The sequence below is a fragment of the Phyllobates terribilis genome, unplaced genomic scaffold (assembly GCF_046119375.1).
Source record: "Phyllobates terribilis strain yellow unplaced genomic scaffold, ASM4611937v1 Scaffold_9__5_contigs__length_417890890, whole genome shotgun sequence".
NCBI classification, from domain to species: domain Eukaryota; kingdom Metazoa; phylum Chordata; class Amphibia; order Anura; family Dendrobatidae; genus Phyllobates; species Phyllobates terribilis.
In genome coordinates this window covers 220,216,969-220,234,209 of record NW_027362769.1, presented here as the reverse complement: position 1 = coordinate 220,234,209, position 17,241 = coordinate 220,216,969, and the positions used below count along the sequence as shown (strand labels likewise).

General features: G+C 46.1%; 1 long non-coding RNA gene across 1 annotated transcript in view; it reads left to right on the top strand.

Moving 5' to 3' along the window:
* The window catches only part of LOC141162041 (uncharacterized), a 31,394-nt gene extending 25,401 nt beyond the window's left edge, over positions 1-5,993 (top strand). Inside the window, exon 3 of the long non-coding RNA XR_012250734.1 lies at positions 5,528-5,993. This is a non-coding gene — a long non-coding RNA (uncharacterized lncRNA). The remainder of the gene's footprint in view (positions 1-5,527) is intronic.
* The last annotated feature ends 11,248 nt before the right edge of the window (positions 5,994-17,241 follow it).

Below are 17,241 nucleotides of genomic sequence, written 5' to 3'. Positions count from 1 at the left end.
AAGGGGGCATCTTCTACGTCTGGAGGAAAGAAGGTTTAATCATAATCACAGACGGGGATTCTTTACTGTAAGAGCAGTGAGACTATGGAACTCTGCCGCATGATGTTGTAATGAGTGATTCACTACTAAATTTTAAGAAGGGCATGGATGCCTTTCTTGAAAATTAATTATTACAGGTTGTATATACTAGATTCCTCGATAGGGCGTTGATCCAGGGAACTAGTCTGATTGTCGTATGGAGTCAGGAAGGAATTTTTTTCCCCAATGTGGAGCTTAGTGTTTGCCACATGGTTTTTTTTGCCTTCCTCTGGATCAACATGTTAGGCTATGGATTCACCTAGATGGACTTAGTCTTCCTTCAACCTTAAAAACTATGTTACTATGTTACCATCAGAAGTAACCCGGGGAGCTGGGATAGCTAGGGCGCCCCTAGGATTAGGGACAGGATAGGAACCCCTGGTCCCAGGTTATGAGACAACAGTATCGTGACAGTCCGTCTTTTTAAGCGTGCGTAAAAGCGTTATTGGACACAGTTTTGTGCACCTCTGAAAAGAAGGACATCGCTGAACAGAGGCCAGATGGTCATTCGGAGAAATAGATGGAAACCCCAATGTAAGTGCTCAGCGTAGAGCACAAAATAAACGTGACGCAAAATATAATTTAAAATGTTCCCAACAAAAGCTTCAACTCAATCCACAAAAAAAGTCCCCACTCAGGTATGTCCTCTGTTAACGGAAATATAGGAGGCTTCCATGGCACTAGTAGCACAAAGGCTCTGAAAAAGCGCTATTGCTCCTTGCCACAGGGAATTCTGCACTACCAAATCCTTATGCCCTTCTCACTTCTGAGCCCCACAGTGTGCCTGAACCACATTTAGCGTCCACATATTTGCCATTTCTGTAGCAATGAGAGCCCGCATGTCTCCAGATACACGAGCTGGGCACAATATATGGGGAAAAAAATGGAGATCCAGTTTCACAGAACTTCACAAACTTGTTCTTTATTCAATGTGGCAATGGTACAAATCTAGTGCAGCTGATTTAAAATATCATGATACAGATGTGGAATAAAATCAACGCGTTTCAGGTAGTTAAACCCTTAGTCATGATGTCATATATGTGAAGGAGACAAGGTTTATATATATCTAGAATGTCCAATCTGGATACAGAATTCCAGAGTGTATATGCAGGGTTAACACTTTGGCTTTGGAAGGTGTTAAATTATTAATTGATATAATTAAGCACCATGTGTGCAGACCGGATATTCTATAAATTATATAAACCTTGATTCCTTCACATAAATGACATAATGACTAAGGCTTTAACTACCTGAAACGCGTTGATTTTATTCCACATCAGTATCATGATATTTTAACTCACCTGTACTGGATTTGTTCCATTGCCACATTAGATAAAGAACAAGTTTGTGAAGTTCTGTAAAGATTGATCTCAATTATTATTCTACTAAATTGCCGTGTGTCTGAAGCACAGACTTTTTCCCTGCTCCGAACTATCACTGATTGAATGCGGGTGAGCTGAACTTCATAATTTCTTCAACAATATATGGGCGCTACAATGTACTGAGCACTACAGTGTACAGGAAATACAATAGCAGATTTGCAATTTTCACTCAGCAACATCCACTACTGCTTGTTTCTGGAAAACACATGGAGTTAAAATCACCACTACACCTGTAGATAATTTCACGGAGAGGTGTAATTTCCAAAATGGGGTCACTTGAGGGGGGATTCTGCTGTTCTGGCACTTGGCGGCTTTGTATAAGAGTCTGCAAACTATTCTACAATAATTTGTTCTCCAAGAGTCAAATAGCGCTCCTTCCCTCCCAAGTTTCGCCATGTGGCTAAGCAGTAATATACAGACACAAATGGTGTATTGCCACGTTCAGCAGAAATGTGACCAATTTAGTTGCCAGTTTTAAATGTTTCCCTGTGTGAAAATGTAAAATCTGGGTCTGCACCCCTAGATGAATTCATTGAGAGGTGTAGTTTGTAAAATGGGGTCCCTTATGGAAGGGTTCTGCTACCTCAGGGTCTCTCCCAAACCATTCCAGTAAAATCTGAATTCCAATATGGTGCTCCTTCCCTTCTGAGCTTTCCACTGTGCCTCAAAAGTCGTTTTTAACCATATATGGGGTAACGGTATACATAGAAGAAATTGCGTAATAAATTTTACAGTCCAATTTCTACTGTTATCCCTTTTGAAAATTAAAAGCTTGGGGTCAAAGCATCATTTTAGTGGAAAAAATGGTAATTTTCCATTGACTCAGCCCAATGTTATACATTTCTGTGAATCACCTGAGGGTTAAAAATGCTCACTACATCCCTAGATGAATTCCTCGAGAGGTGTTGTTTCCAAAATGGGGTCACTTGTGGGGGTTTCTACTGTTTTGGCATGTCAGGGGCTTTACAAATGTGACATGGCGTCCGCAATCTATTCCCGCCAAAATTGTGCTCCAAAATTCAATTGGTGCTTCTTCCCTTCCGAGCCCTGCCGTGTACTCAAACAGTAGTTTTCCATCACATACAATATATCAGTGTACTCAGGAGAAATTGCACAACATATTTTGGGGTTCATTTTCTTCTGTTATTCTTGTGAAAATAAAAAATCTAGGGCTAAATCAACTTTTTTTTTGGGGGGGGAATGTATATTTTAATTTTCATGGCTCAATGTTATGAAAAATTCTGTGAAGCACATATGGATTCAAGGTGCTAACTACACCTCTAGATAAGTTACTAGAGGGGTGTAGTTCCCAAAATGGGGTCACTTGTGGGGGGGGGGGTTTCCACTGTTAAGGCACATCAGGGGCTCTGCAAATGCAACATGGTGTCTGCTATCTATTCCAGCCAATTTTGACCTTCAAAAGTCAAATGGTGCTCCTTCACTTCCAAGCCCTGCCGTGTACCCAAACAGTAGTTTTCCACCATATATGGGGTATCGGTGAACTCAAGAGAAATTGTACTACAAATTGTATGGTACATTTTCTCCTGTTACCCTTGTGAAAATGCAAAATTTGGGGCTAAATCAATATTTTGGTGGGAAAAAGTAAAATGTTAATTTTTTCCTTCCACATTGCTTTAATTCTGGCGAAGCCCCTAAAGGGTTAATAAACTTCTTGAATGTGGTTTTGAGCATTTTGGGGGGTTCAGTTTTTAAAATGGTCACTTTTGGGTATTTTCTGTCGTATAGGCCCTTCAAATGTGATGCGATCCCTAAAAAATTTATTTTGTAAATTTTGTTGGAAAAATGAGAAATTGCTGATAAACTTTTAAACCTTCTAACTTCTTAACAAAAGAAATTATACTAAAAAAAGAAAGGTGATGTTGTAAAGTCGACAAGTGGTAAATGTTATTTATTATTTATTTTGTGTGACATAACTCTTTTATGGTTTAAGGGCATAAAAATTCAAAGCTTGAAAATTGCAAAATTTTTAATTTTTTGTCAAATTTTCGATAAATAAATACAAATCATATCGACCCAAATTTACCACTAAGATGCAGCACTACGTGTCACGAAAAAACAATCTCAGAATCACTGCGATACGTTGAATAGTTCCAGAGTTGTTACCACATAAAGTGACACTGGTCAGAATTGAAAAAATTGACCTTCTCATAAAGGTAAAAACAGGCTGGGGGGTGAAGGGTTTAAGCTTTGTCAGTGTTGTTGTGTAACCACTAAGCGCAATGCCTTTATCTAGTGTGTAACCAATAAGTTTGTACATTTTTTTTACAGGCTATAACTGCTACTCTGAATTGCCTTTTTTTTAAGTAAATTTGCTTCAACCCTGCCATGTCTGAGTCCAACACTGCACCAACCTCTGGTGAAGAGTTATCTTTTGGGTCAAGGGCCACACATAAAACCTTGATTGACCAGCTCACCACAGGTAGTGCCCGAACTCACAGATTTGCTTTCATCAATGTCAATTTAAGGTGCCCAAGGTGTTTATAGAGTCTGGCAATACCCTGATAAGAGTGTGATGGGTTATCGTGCTTCATTTATCATTCAGATACAGGTTTGTTGGCATTTGATCAAGAAAAATATTTTACCGGCAAGAGAATAACAACTCTAATAAAGTATGGATTAAAATATATACACCATAATCCACACTGGTGACATTGATTTCTAGCTAACAGATACCTTATTTATAAATCTTATCTTTGGTAGTTTTGTGCAAAGTTATGAACAGTTTCCAAATACCATTGTCTGCATTGAGCTCCAAGTATCTATAACTGAGTGATTGCTAGTCCATTTGAACCCGGAAGCAGAACTAATTAAATTATGTGATTAATATATAGAAACAAACATTAGAAATATGACAATGGATGTTTATTATTCTTTATAATAAACCAAGAAATATGTCCCCAGATTAAAGGGGAGTGGTAGATTGTACCAAATCTTTAACACTAGAGAGAAATATGTGCTGAGACAGTGGAGATGGGTATCATGGGTAAGTAACACACATTCAACCCATCTCCTCTGTCCCACTCTGTGGTTATGGTCCTAGATTTGTGAGTTACTTGGTGTACAATATACTTATCAAACTGGTCATCTTCGTTCCCTGAAGCATGGCCCTGGCAGACACTCTGTACCATATGTCTACGCTGTAACTAATGGCCCACATGAATGTCCCTCTCTGTGGCCTGGTTTTCTCCCCCTTGGAGTTGACCCCACTCACTCGGCACTGTTCTTAAAACTCCAGCCCCTCGTCTCCGGGACTTTACTCTTGGAGTGCCTCTCGCAATGACGGCTATAAGCCAGCTCCACTGCTCACACATCCATCCGGCTACAGGTCTGGGTGCTAACTCCTCACCTTCCTTTCTTTTCCGGGCTTTTTATAATTAATACAAAACCTACACAGTCTAATTGGATCAGAAAAAAATAGTCAGAAATGAGTTCACAAATAATAAACAAGTTTTATTAGAGACACCACATAACAATTAAAATACACGTAAAGACATAATAAAAATAAAAATGTGTGTGATAATATGGGGGGGGGGGGGTACTTAGGGGCATCTACAGCAACATGATTTTATGATTAATACCTGTGCTACAGCTATCACCTGACCTGGTGTCTTCTCCAATCTCTTCCCCGGGGAAAAAATGTACTTCACTCTTGGGTTCCTACTACTGTAATCCTTTTTCTTTCACTTTCTCTATAGCCTTTCACCAGCAGATGGTGGTATTCGCTTGTAGCTACTCTGTTAGGCATTAACTGTGCTCCTCTTCTCACTTGTCTATCTCTGAACACTACTATTTGTGTCTTTTAATTTAGTGTGGTTGAACCAAAACATGTTTTCTGGCATATTTCTAATAGATTGTTAACACTTTGTGTGACATAGTTGCACAGTTCAGAAATAAAGTGGATCTGTAGCTATAAATATATATTTTCCCCAATTTCCCTGCTTCCTTTAAAGGGTTTGTCCACTACTTGGACAACCCCTTCTCAATCTGTATTTTTCTTCTTAAAATAACAACACTTATACTCACCTCCGATGCCGTTGTCATTCCAGCTCTGTCAGCACGGTGTCTCCTGGGATCGTGTAACAGTGTAACGTCATGCAAACCCTGCGGCCAATCAGCATCCACTTCAATCTCCACGGATTGGGATTCTGTTAAAGAAGTCATGAAGAAATTTCTATGTAACAGCAATGATCCAAAATGTAAGCCCATTGTGGAGGACATGTTGAAACGTTTCAAAGCATTGGGTTGTCTGATGAATTTGAAGTTACATTTTTTACACTCCAATTTGGACCATTTTCCTGAAAACCTTGGTGTTGTTAGCGAAGAGCAAGGAGAAAGATTTCATCAGGATATAAAGGAGATGAAGCGACAATACCAAGGTAGATGGAACATGAACATGATGGGGCACTACTGCTGGATGCTTCTTAGAAGATCTGCAGGCCTTCTATAAGAGAAAAGGTATCAAGAGAAGCTTTGAAGAGAAAAGGAAAGGGTGCAAGAATTAATTTCCAATAAAGTTGCAGAATGAATGTTCAATAATTTTTTATATATAATATTGTGTGCATTTTTGCCTGCAATAAATATTATTCTTGTTCATCTCGCTTGTATGTCATTTCACATGACTTCTCTGCAAAATCCATGCTTGATGGTAAAACATAAGTGTTTTTTTTAAATCAGTGCATAAAAAAAAAATTTTGAAACAATTTTCATAAACCCAAATTTTGCATTCCTGTGCAGTTAATGAAGGGCATGATCAAACATGAGCCCTGTTCTCATGATCTCAGTGCTTCAACCCCCAGTGGTCCAAGAGGCCAAACCTCCAGAGAACAGTAAGTTATTCCTTATCAATTTTGGGGGGAATAGATCCCTTTAAGTCTGAATCCCCTTCCACCACAGACTTCATGGCAGTAATGTGAGCTGCCCCAATGGAGTGAAAGATACACCACATCCTTTAGACTGACTGTGATAGGGTCTGATATATGTGTGATTCAGCCCAAAAGTACATCTTGTAATTATTAAATTTAAGCACTCAGCCATGCAATATTCATCGGCATACTCTGGTGGTAGTAGTAGTAGCATGAATCATACTTAAGAGCTCAGTGACTTTAATTTTAGCTCTAAGGATACAGACACAGTTGAATTAACCAGTAGAGCAAAGCACCATCAGATCACTAGTCCAAACTTCAGTCTATGTAGAATTATAGATCATGGGACAGTCTCAGGTCACATGACCTCATCAGTGATGAGGGGGATATCATACTGTGTGTGCAGGACTCAGAGTAATTATATCATGTGGGGATATCATACTGTGTGGGGGGAGCTGTGGCGCATCATATTGTGTGTGTGGGATGTGGGGGTAATCATACTGTATGTGTGAGGCATCATTCTATAGAGGAGCAGTATTGGGGCTGTGGGCCAACATACAGTATGGGGACCATCATATTGTGTGGAGAAGATGTGGGGCATCATACTATGAGGGGCTTGTGGGGCATCATGCTGTGTGTGGGGTGGCATAATACGGTGTGTGCAGGGCTATCATACTTTGTAGGGATGCTGTGGGGGCATCATAGTATGAAAATGAGTCTGTATGGGGCATTCTACTGTGTGGAGACTGTGAGGACATCATATTGTGTGGGAGGCTGTGGAGGCAACTATACTGTGAGAGAGGCTGTGGGGGCATCATATTGTGTGTGTGAGGCATCATACTGTAGAGGACCTGTAGGGGAGCTGTGAGCCATTATACAGGATGGAGGCCATCATTAAGTGGAGGTAGATGTCGGACATCATATTATTAGGGTGTTATGAGGGCATCATACTGTGTGTGTGTAGCACCCCGAGGGCTCGGCTGCTACAGGGGTATTGCACCTCGAACCAGAGGTGTGGTATTCCACTCCAGGGTAAGGATGGAGTGTGGACCGGGGCTCGGTAAGCTGCATGCACCACACACACCCCATTTCCGAGGGACAGCTCAACGGTGCTCCCACTAGACAGAAGTGCAGGCACGACAGCATCTGTCCCTGGCTGGAGTGGGGCGGGGGTGGAATACCCAGTGGTGTAGGAGCAGATAGGGGTGGGTCTCTGGGCATAGGTAGGAGCCCATTGGTTGCAAGTCACCTGGGCTCACACATAGAGGGAGGTATATAAGGTGGGCACCATCTTAGAACAGGAGCCAGTTCAGGGAGGAGGAGAAGAAGACAGGAGCTCAGCCAAGAGGGCTGACAGGGAGCTGTGGCTCAGTCTGGGCACAGCTCCAGAGGCAGGCCTGGAGTGGAGGCCAGAAACAGCAGAAAGAGAGAGGAAAAGGAACGGAAAGGAAAGTAAGAAAGGAACTGGAACAGAGGAGAAAGGAAGCAAGGAACACAGAGAAAGGCCCAGAGACACGAGGACAGAAGGAACCCCATATGCCCAGAGGAGATACAGGGTGAAGGGTTGGCAGAGCAGGGTACCGGAACCCAAATTGGTGGAGGCAACAGATTCCTCAGCCAAAGACCGGAGGTTGTGACCACATCTTGGTGCGACCCCTCACTACATCCACCAGAAAGGCATACGTATAGGGTCAGGGAAACCGGGAGAGGTTTCGCCAACAGAAGGCCCGAGGAAGCTGGACAAAGGTGGGTCACTGGTGGGGACGGCCAGAGAAAGGTAGAGAAGGGAGCTCTGAACCACACTCTGGAATTGCCTGGGAGTTGACCGAGTCCCTCACCTGGTGGACGCAGAACGGCTCGGGCAGTCATCGCCTGCAGCATTGACATGAACAACAACTGTGAGTAAAGCATTGAAAACTGCAACTGCACGTCTCTGTGGTCCCTTGCCGCACCAGCACCATTAGCACTGGGACGCTCGCACCATCACTCCCATCATCCTCTCTCACATTAGCTGCCCTGAGGCAATACTTCTCCCGTGGGGAGTTATTCCATACTCAGCTGCGCAAACAACATCAGCCTCAGCGGTCTGCAGCGCAGCGGCGGTCCCCACTGACCGCAATCCACGGGTGGCGTAGTCGGACACTTGTTACAACATTAAGACTGCCACTGGTTTGACCACCCTGGGCACGGACCGGGTCACCGCCACACGGAGACTACAACCCCCAGCGATCCGGCTCTGGGTATCCCCCTGCACAGCACAGGCCCAGGGGGCGCGTCATGTGTGTGACTATCATATTTTGTAGAGATGCTGCGGGGACATCATACTATGAAAGGGGTTCTGAATGGGGCAGTCTACTGTGTGGGGGAACTATGGGGGCATCATATAGTGTGTGGGGGAGGCTGTGGGGGTAACCATACTGATTGAGGAGCTAAGGGGCTTCATACTGTGTGTGAAGCAGCTTTGTGGGCATTACACAGTATGTGAGGGGGCTGTGAGGGCATCATACTGTGTGGGGTATCATACGGTGATGAGGTGCTGTGAGGGCATTATACTGTGTTTAAGGCTGTAGGTGCATCACTCTGTGTGTGGGGGGCTGTGGTGACATCATACTCTGAGGGAATTCGTAGGGGCATCACACTGTGTTCATGGCTGTGGGGACATCATACTATGTTTCATACATGAAGAAAGCGAGATGGCACACCGATGTAATAAAATCTTCTTTTATTCCATTTCCATTAAAAATGCAGGGAAGCGGCGCCTTTTGCGGACGACGGCCGTTTCGCGTGTCTATCCCGCTTCTACAGGTCTAGGCATATGGTCATGGGGGTGTGCAGGAGTTAAAATACTCCTGACCCCACCCCCTAGACCAAACAGCCATACAAAATGTTGCAACAACAAATACAAAATTAAAAACAATTGTTTAAAAAAAAAAAAAAATTGTATACAAAATATTCATGGAACCATCATAAAAATACTGCCATGTCTAGCTTGTCGTTTAAGCCGAGGGGTCCCTGGGCATTAGTTCGGAGGATCCATTTTGCCTCCCTCTGTAAGAGGATCCTATTGTGGTTTCCTCCCTTGCGTGGCAATTCCACTTTTTCTAATCCTATGAAGCGCATGACCTCAGGATTACCCCTATGCTCAGTGCGAATATGCTCTACTAATCTTTTAGAGCCCTTCTCTGATGAGTTCGAGCTTCTGGAGTCTCTGCACAAGGACTGAGTCGCTGCAGTGCTGGTTGCCTGTGCATTTGTACATCATACTATGTGTTTGGGGGACAGTGGAGGCAAAACACTGTGTGGGAAGCAATATGTTTAGAGTATTGTACAATGTGTGGGTGTGGATATGGGGGCACAATATTTCATGTGTGTTTGAGCTCTGGGGCATCCTACTGTGTGCAGTGGAATGTATTGTGGGAGAATCATGCTGATTATGGTAGTTGCCTCTTCAAAAAAAAGAGGACTAGTACTCTATAGCGCCACCTATTGGAACTAGCAATCCTACAAGTCTCAATCAACCCTTTAACGAGTCGTGCAATATGACTTAGGATAAATGCCAAATCAGAATCTCAATTTGCAGACACAGTGTTTCGGGTTGTTGGCCCTCATCAGTGCAAAGTATGAGAACTGATTTGGCTAGGTGAGAGGCTCTGGACTGAGGTCTAAGGGGTAGAGTTTCTCCTTATGGAGAGTGACACACCAGCTCTGGCACGTCAAGGTAAGGAGACTTATTCGCCATGCAATGCTCCTCTGGGAAATTTAATATGCAAATTGCCTCTTCAAAGAAAAATAGGACTTGTACTCTATAGCGCCACCTATTGGAAGTAGCAATCCTACAAGTCACAATCAAGCCATTAATGCTGCTGCTTTGTTACGAGTGAAGGAGGGTGATGAATGGAAAACTGCTTTTAACACTCCGGTAGGTCATTTTGAGAATCTGGTGATGCCTTTTGGTCTTACCAATGCACCTGCATTTTTTCAGAACCTTATTAATGACATCCTGAGACCTTTGATTGTTAAGAATGTGGTTGTGTATTTGGATGACATTTTGATTTATTCACCAGATCTAGAGTCCCATTGGCAGAGTGTACGAAAAGTTTTGCAGTTATGGAGTGATAATTCACTCTTTCCTAAGCTGGAGAAATGTGAGTTCGTTGTGCAGAAAATTAGTTTTTTGGACTACATTGTCTCCAGCGAGGGCTTTGAGATGGACCCTGTGAAGGTTCAGGCTGTGCAGGAATGGCCTAGGCCTATTGGTTTGAAATCTATACGGAGATTTTTGGGTTTTGCCAATTATTACAGGAAATTGATTAAGAATTTTTCTGTAATTGTGGCGCCCCTGAGGGTTCAGTCGCCACAGAGGTACTGCACCTCACCCAGAGGTGTGGTGTCTCTCTTCTCTCAGGTAAGGAGGGAGTGCTGACCAGAACCCCAACACCTGCATCCAACACTACACTGCTCCAGGCCGGTTGGAAGGGCAAGATGCAATGTGTTTTCTGCTGAGCCCTGTCCCTGGCTGGAGTGGGGGGAACCCAAAGGAAAGGGGGAACCAGTAGTGGGTGTGGGTGGAGGAAGCAGTTTAGGGGAGCACCATAGTAGGAGATATATAAAGGGAAGCCATCTTAGAATAGGGAGTAGAGTACAGACAGTCAGTGAGTGAAGACCGTCTGGGAGCAGAGTCTCTTTAGGAGCTCTGCTCCACAAGTGGGGCCTAGTGCTAGAGGCCCAGGAGGGGAGCAGAGGAGTAGGCTCCGATCTACAGAACGGATCCTAGGGGGTACGGCGAGTGCGAGACGGCACCCGTACGCCCCGAATCTGTCATAAGACAAAAGGATCGTAGGCCGCAAGAAGGGGACCGGCCCCTGGCCCAGTCGTGTAACTTCAAGTCTCGGCTGGAAAAACCGGAGGCTTCTGGCTTCTATAGCCAGTTGCCGAAGCCCCATTCTACTCCCAGTGAGGGTCAAGCAGGTCCGGGAACTCCAGTGAGACAGGAGGGACTTCAGAGCACCTGAGCAGGATCCGGAGTGGGGAAGCGCAGGGCAAGAGGGAGAAAGACCCAGCGTGAAGAAGGTCTAGTGAGGAACACAAGAGAGCGGGGTTTCGTCAGGCATTCCTAAATCACCTGGGGAAGAGCTGGACCCCTCACTGAGTAAAGGCAGCGAGACGAGGGCAGTTACATGGATCCCTGTAATCTGGACTGCAACAACTGTGAGTAAAGACTCGGATGACTGCATCGCACTGCCTCCGTCTATTCTTCCACTGCGCCATCTTTTCCCCCTGCACTAAAACGCCCAGCGCAACCACCATCATCCACGCTGCCCTGAGGGCCGCTCCGCCTGTGGGGAGCCATTCCATCATAAGCTGCCTTAACATCTGCCTCAGAGGACTGCCCCGCAGCGGCGGCTCCCCCTAGCCGCAATCCACAGGTGGTGTCACAAACTCTTATAATCCCCTGTAAACATCCCCCCCTTTTTATTGACCGCCCTGGGTCACGGACCGGGCCAGCCACCGTGATATCCTCCCCCGCCAGCATCCATAGGCCCGGCTGCTGAGTGCCCCACGGCCCAGGGGGCGCGGCATAATTGTTAAACCTCTAACCGATCTCACCAGGAAAGGTGCGAATACGGCCCAGTGGACTACTGAAGCCATTGAAGCTTTTGAGTATCTCAAAGAGAGGTTCAGTTCTGCCCCTATCCTTATGCTGCCTGATGAGACCAAGCCTTTTTAGGTCGAGGTCGATGCTTCATCAGTGGGGGTCGGAGCAGTTTTGTCTCAGGAGAACAAGGGTGGAGTACATCCTTGTGCCTTCTTTTCGGAAACCGAACTGAATTATGATGTTGGAAATTGGGAGTTGCTGGCTATTAAACTTGCGTTTGAACATTGGCATCATTTTTTGGAAGGCGCTAGATTACCTATTCAGGTTTTCACAGATCATAAGAATTTAATCTATCTGGATGCTGCCAAGCGCTTGAATGCCCGTCAAGCTAGGTGGGCACTTTTTTTTTCTCGGTTTCATTTTTCTGTTACCTATATCCCTGGTACTAAGAATGTTAAAGCCGATGCTTTATCTCGCAGCTTCTCTCCTACAGTCGGTGCCGAGGAGGAGGAGAGCATTTTACAGGAAGGAATTGTGGTGGCGGCTTTGGACTCCGTTTTGGAGAATGGGAATCTGAAAGCTCAAGATGATGCTCTATCTAACACTCCCCATGGGAGGTTGTTCGTGCCTAGAGCCTTTAGGAGAGATTTGTTTGTGGAGTGTCATGAGTCTCGGTTGGCAGGTCATCCAGGAATTTCAGAGACTGAGACACTTATCAGTCGCAGATTTTGGTGGCCTGGATGGCAGAAGGAAATCATCAAGTGGGTGCGTCAGTGTACTGTGTGTGCTAGGTCAAAGGCTTCACATACTCCTGCTGCGGGGTTGCTTTGCCCTCTGGAGGTTCCTAGTGTGCCTTGGACGCATCTCACAATGGATTTTATTACTGATCTTCCTGTGTCCGAGGGTTTTACTGTCATCTGGGTGGTCGTGGACCGTTTTAGTAAGATGTGTCATTTGGTTCCATTCATTAAGTTGCCCTGTGCCACGACACTCGCTAAGGCGTTTGTTAAGGAGATTGTCAGCTCCATGGCGTTCCCACGGATATTGTTTCTGATAGAGGACCTCAGTTTGTGGCTCGCTTTTGGGGTGCTTTTTGTGACCGGTTGGGAGTCCATTTGTCATTTTCGTCTGGTTATCATCCTGAGTCTAATGGACAGACTGAAAGAAAGAACCAGGATGTTGAACAGTTTTTGCGTTGTTTTGTGGCGGACAATCAAGAGGTGTGGTCTGAATTTCTGCCTCTCGCAGAATTTGCTCTTAACAACCATACATCCTCCTCTGCTGGGTGTTCTCCTTTTTTTAGTTGTACTGGGAGACATCGGTCTTTTGGTTCGTTCTCCAAATTGGGGTCGGCGGCGCCGGAGGAGAAGAATTTTTCTGGTGATTTGGAGAGAGTTTGGACTAATGTACGTTGCAACCTTCAAGAGGCTAACAAGAAGTCCAAGAAGTATTTTGACAGGAAACGTAAAGAGGTTTTGTTTACTGTGGGTCACATGGTTTGGTTGTCCTCAAAGAACCTGCGGTTGAGGATTCCCTATAAAAAACTGGGTCCTAAGTTTGTGGGTCCATTTAAAGTGCTTCAGGTTGTTAACCCGTCTGCTGTTAGGTTGGATGTCCCTACTTCCTGGAAGATTAATCCTGTGTTTCATGTTTCCTTGTTGAAACAGGCTGACGTATCTGATAGAGACGCCACTGTCACAGTTCCTCCTGTGGTGGAAGACGGCGAATATGAAATTTCTCGTATCTTGAATTCTAGATGGCATAGAGGGAGATTACAGTATCTTGTCTCCTGGAAGGGTTTCGGTCCCGAAGACAACTCCTGGGTAAGGACAGATGATGTCTCTGCTCCTAGGCTTGTTAAAGCTTTCCACAGGAGGTTTCCGGATAGGCCTGGGCCTGGAGGATCCGGAGGATCCGCATAAAAGGGGGGGTACTGTTAGAACCCTCCTGTTTGTTTTTTCTATCTTGTGTTTTGCGGTCACGTGACCATCTGCCTTTATATTCCAGCTCCGCCCTTCTGGCTGGACTTCAGTGTTTGACTGTTTCTCTAGCCTGGTGCTTCAGTGTCTTTCTCTGTCAAGTTCGCTTGGTTCTCTGGGATCTCTAGTACATTTTTGTCAGGTTTTTTTTTGTGTTCTGCAACGACTTCTCTGTTTAGGAGGTGTCCCATTTTTGTCCCAGTCCTTAGTTCTTTTAGGGAACCTTCCCTTAATTCTATAGGTCTTCGTTCAGACTAGCCGAGGACTAAGGCGGATCTGTTCACTAGGAACAGGCAGCCCGCTACATCGTAGAGATTCAGCTTAGTCTTACTGTAGGGACAGCTTTCCCCTATCTTTCCTTAGTACATGTTGCAGATCATAACACTCGGTCCTGACTTCCGTCCGTGCTGCCTGCCGGGTGCTGTCTGTTTAGACTGCTGGAGACTCTGCGCTGTCTCTCAGGTTTCTTCTCTCCTCTCCCCTTTCTGGGGTGGTCCCATGGCTGCTTGCTGTCGGCCACACCCGGAGGCGGCTTCCCCAGACTGATGGACAGATCCAGGTATATGGCCACAGTTGCAGGGGCGGATTGCGCTTTTGGCGCCATTCTGGGACCCGGGCCACAGTGGGAGGTTTCTTTTTGTCCTTGATAACTCACATAATGGCGCACGTTCTTCCGGGGCAGGCGCCACATTCAGTATAGAACACAGTCTCTAGGCGCACAATACCCGGTGGTAACGGGTGGGTTCATATCCTGTTCGTGATGCCAAATATGCACCTGGGCCGTGGGGTACTCGGTAGCCGGGCCGGTCATTGCTAGGGGAGATGTCACTGTGGCGGTGACCCGGTCTGTTGACCCAGGGCGGTCAACAAAAGGGGATCTTTACAGGGAAATTAAAGTTCTTATGTAGTTTGTGACGCCACCTGTGGTATGCGGCTAAAGGGAGCCGCCGCTGCGGAGCAGGTCCTTTGGAGCTGGTGTGAATGCAGCAGAGTTGGTTCAGCTCTTCACAGGCAGAGCTTAGCTCCAGGGCAGTGTAGATGTTGCTGTTATGGAAGTAGCACTCATGGTGCAGTGTAGTGCAGGGGGTGATGGCGCAGCAGCAATAATTGACAGAGACAGTGGGGTGCAGTCTTCTGGATTTACTCAGAGTTCTCGCTTTTCTCCTTGTTACAACTGCAGATCACAACTCCCCACGTCATGCTGCGTTCACCGGGCAGGGGCTCAGCCAACCCTCAGGTACCTCCGGAGTACATAACGGGACCCCTTTCTGTGTGTTCCTTCTGGCCATCTTCCTGCACCTCACACTTAGTGTCCCAATCCAGTGACCGCGGACCTTGCCGGGCGACGTCTTCTCTGTCCCCTGGGTCCTCTATGGCCACCTTCTTTGTGAGATAGATGTGGCTTGCGGCTGCAGTACCTGAAATACTGCAGCCTCCGGTTTCCTAGTTGAGGCTTAAAGAACTCTGCTAGTTTAGGGACCGGTTCCCCCTGTGCGACCTGACCCCTCCACCTCCTGGCAGATGCGGGCGTACGGGTGGCCTCCAGCACTACCCGTACCGCTGGGGTCCCTTTCACGTTCCTGGAGCCTCTCTCCTGCTCCTCTCTCTCTTCAGTCTTGGGCCTCTCTGGCTAGGCCCTCCTCCTGAGCAGAGCTCCTACAGAGCTCCTGCTCCTCTCACCGAACTCCCACAGCCAAGATGGCTTCCCTCTTTATACTATTCCTAACAAGTGCTCCCCTGATTTACTTCCTCCACCCACACCCACTACATGGTTCCCCCTACTTTGGTTCCCCCCACTCCAGCCAGGGACAGGGCTCAGCAGAGAAGCGACGCATCTTGCCCCTCCTGGTGGTCTGGAGTAGTGTAGTGTTGGATGCAGGTGTTAGGGTCCCGGGCAGTACTCCTTCCTTACCTTAGAGTGAGATACCACACCTCTGGGTGAGATGCAGTACCTCTGTGGCGACTGAACCCACAGGGGCACCACACTAGTACATGATCATATTAAAGAGATTGTTCACTACGTTTACATGAGTGGCCTATCGTTATGATAGGTCATCATTGTCTGATCAGTGGGGGTGCGACACCCTGCACTCCCGCCGATCAGTTGTTCTCATTGTCAGCAGCTGCCAGAACTGCATAGCACAGCTCCATCCACAGAATAGTGGCCGCTGTCGTGTACTCCACATTGATTTGAATAGGGGCGGATGTGCAGTACCGGCCGTGGCCACTTTACATACAGTAGTTGGAGCTGGGCTGAGCAGAGCCATTATTGTGCTGTTCCTGCCGCCGCCATCACTGTGCTCACTAAAGTCTCTAATGATCTACTAACAGCTAAATCTAATGGTCACTACTCCCTGCTGATTCTCCTGGATCTCTCTGCAGCATTCGACACTGTGGATCACCAGTTCCTCCTCACTATGCTCCGCTCTATAGGCCTCAAAGACACTGTTCTCTCCTGGTTCTCCTCCTACCTCTCTGACCGCTCCTTCACTGTATCTTTTGCCGGCTCCTCTTCCTCTCCTCGTCCCCTTACTATCAGGGTTCCGCAGGGCTCAGTCCTAGGCCCCCTCCTTTCTCTCTATACACTGCCCCTATTGTACACACAATCAGAAGATTTGGGTTCCAGTACCATCTCTATGCTGACGACACCCAATTATATACTTCTTCTCTGACATCACCCCTACCCTAATACAAAATACCAAGGATTGTCTGCCTGCTGTCTCTAACATCATGTCCTCCCTCGATCTTAAACTGAATCTCTCCAAAACTGAACTTCTTGTGTTTCTCCCCTCTACTAACCTAACTCTACCTAACATTGAAATTACCTTGGAGGGTTCAACCATAACTCCCAAGCTGCATGCCCGCTGCCTTGGGGTTATATTCGACACTAAACTTTCCTTTACTACCTATATCTGATCACTCATTCGCTCTTGTCACCTGCATCTTAAAACATCTCCAGAATCCGACCTTTTCTCATCTTTGAAACTGCTAAAACTCTTACTGTGGCTCTTATTCACTCTCGTCTGGACTACTGCAACACTCTTCTGATTGGTTTCCCTCTTACCAAACTTTCTCCTCTCCATTCTGTCCTGAATGCGGCAGCCAGGGTTGTATTTCTGTCCAGCCTCTTCACCAATGCCTCCATCTTGTGCCAGTCATTACAGTGGATATCCATTCGCTACAGGGTCCAATATAAACTCATGGCTCTCTCCCACAAAGCTCTCCACAGTTCTGCACCGGCTTATATCTCCTCTCTCATCTCTGTCTATTGCCCTATACGTGCCCTCCGTACTACAAATGACCTAAGACTAACATCCCCCATA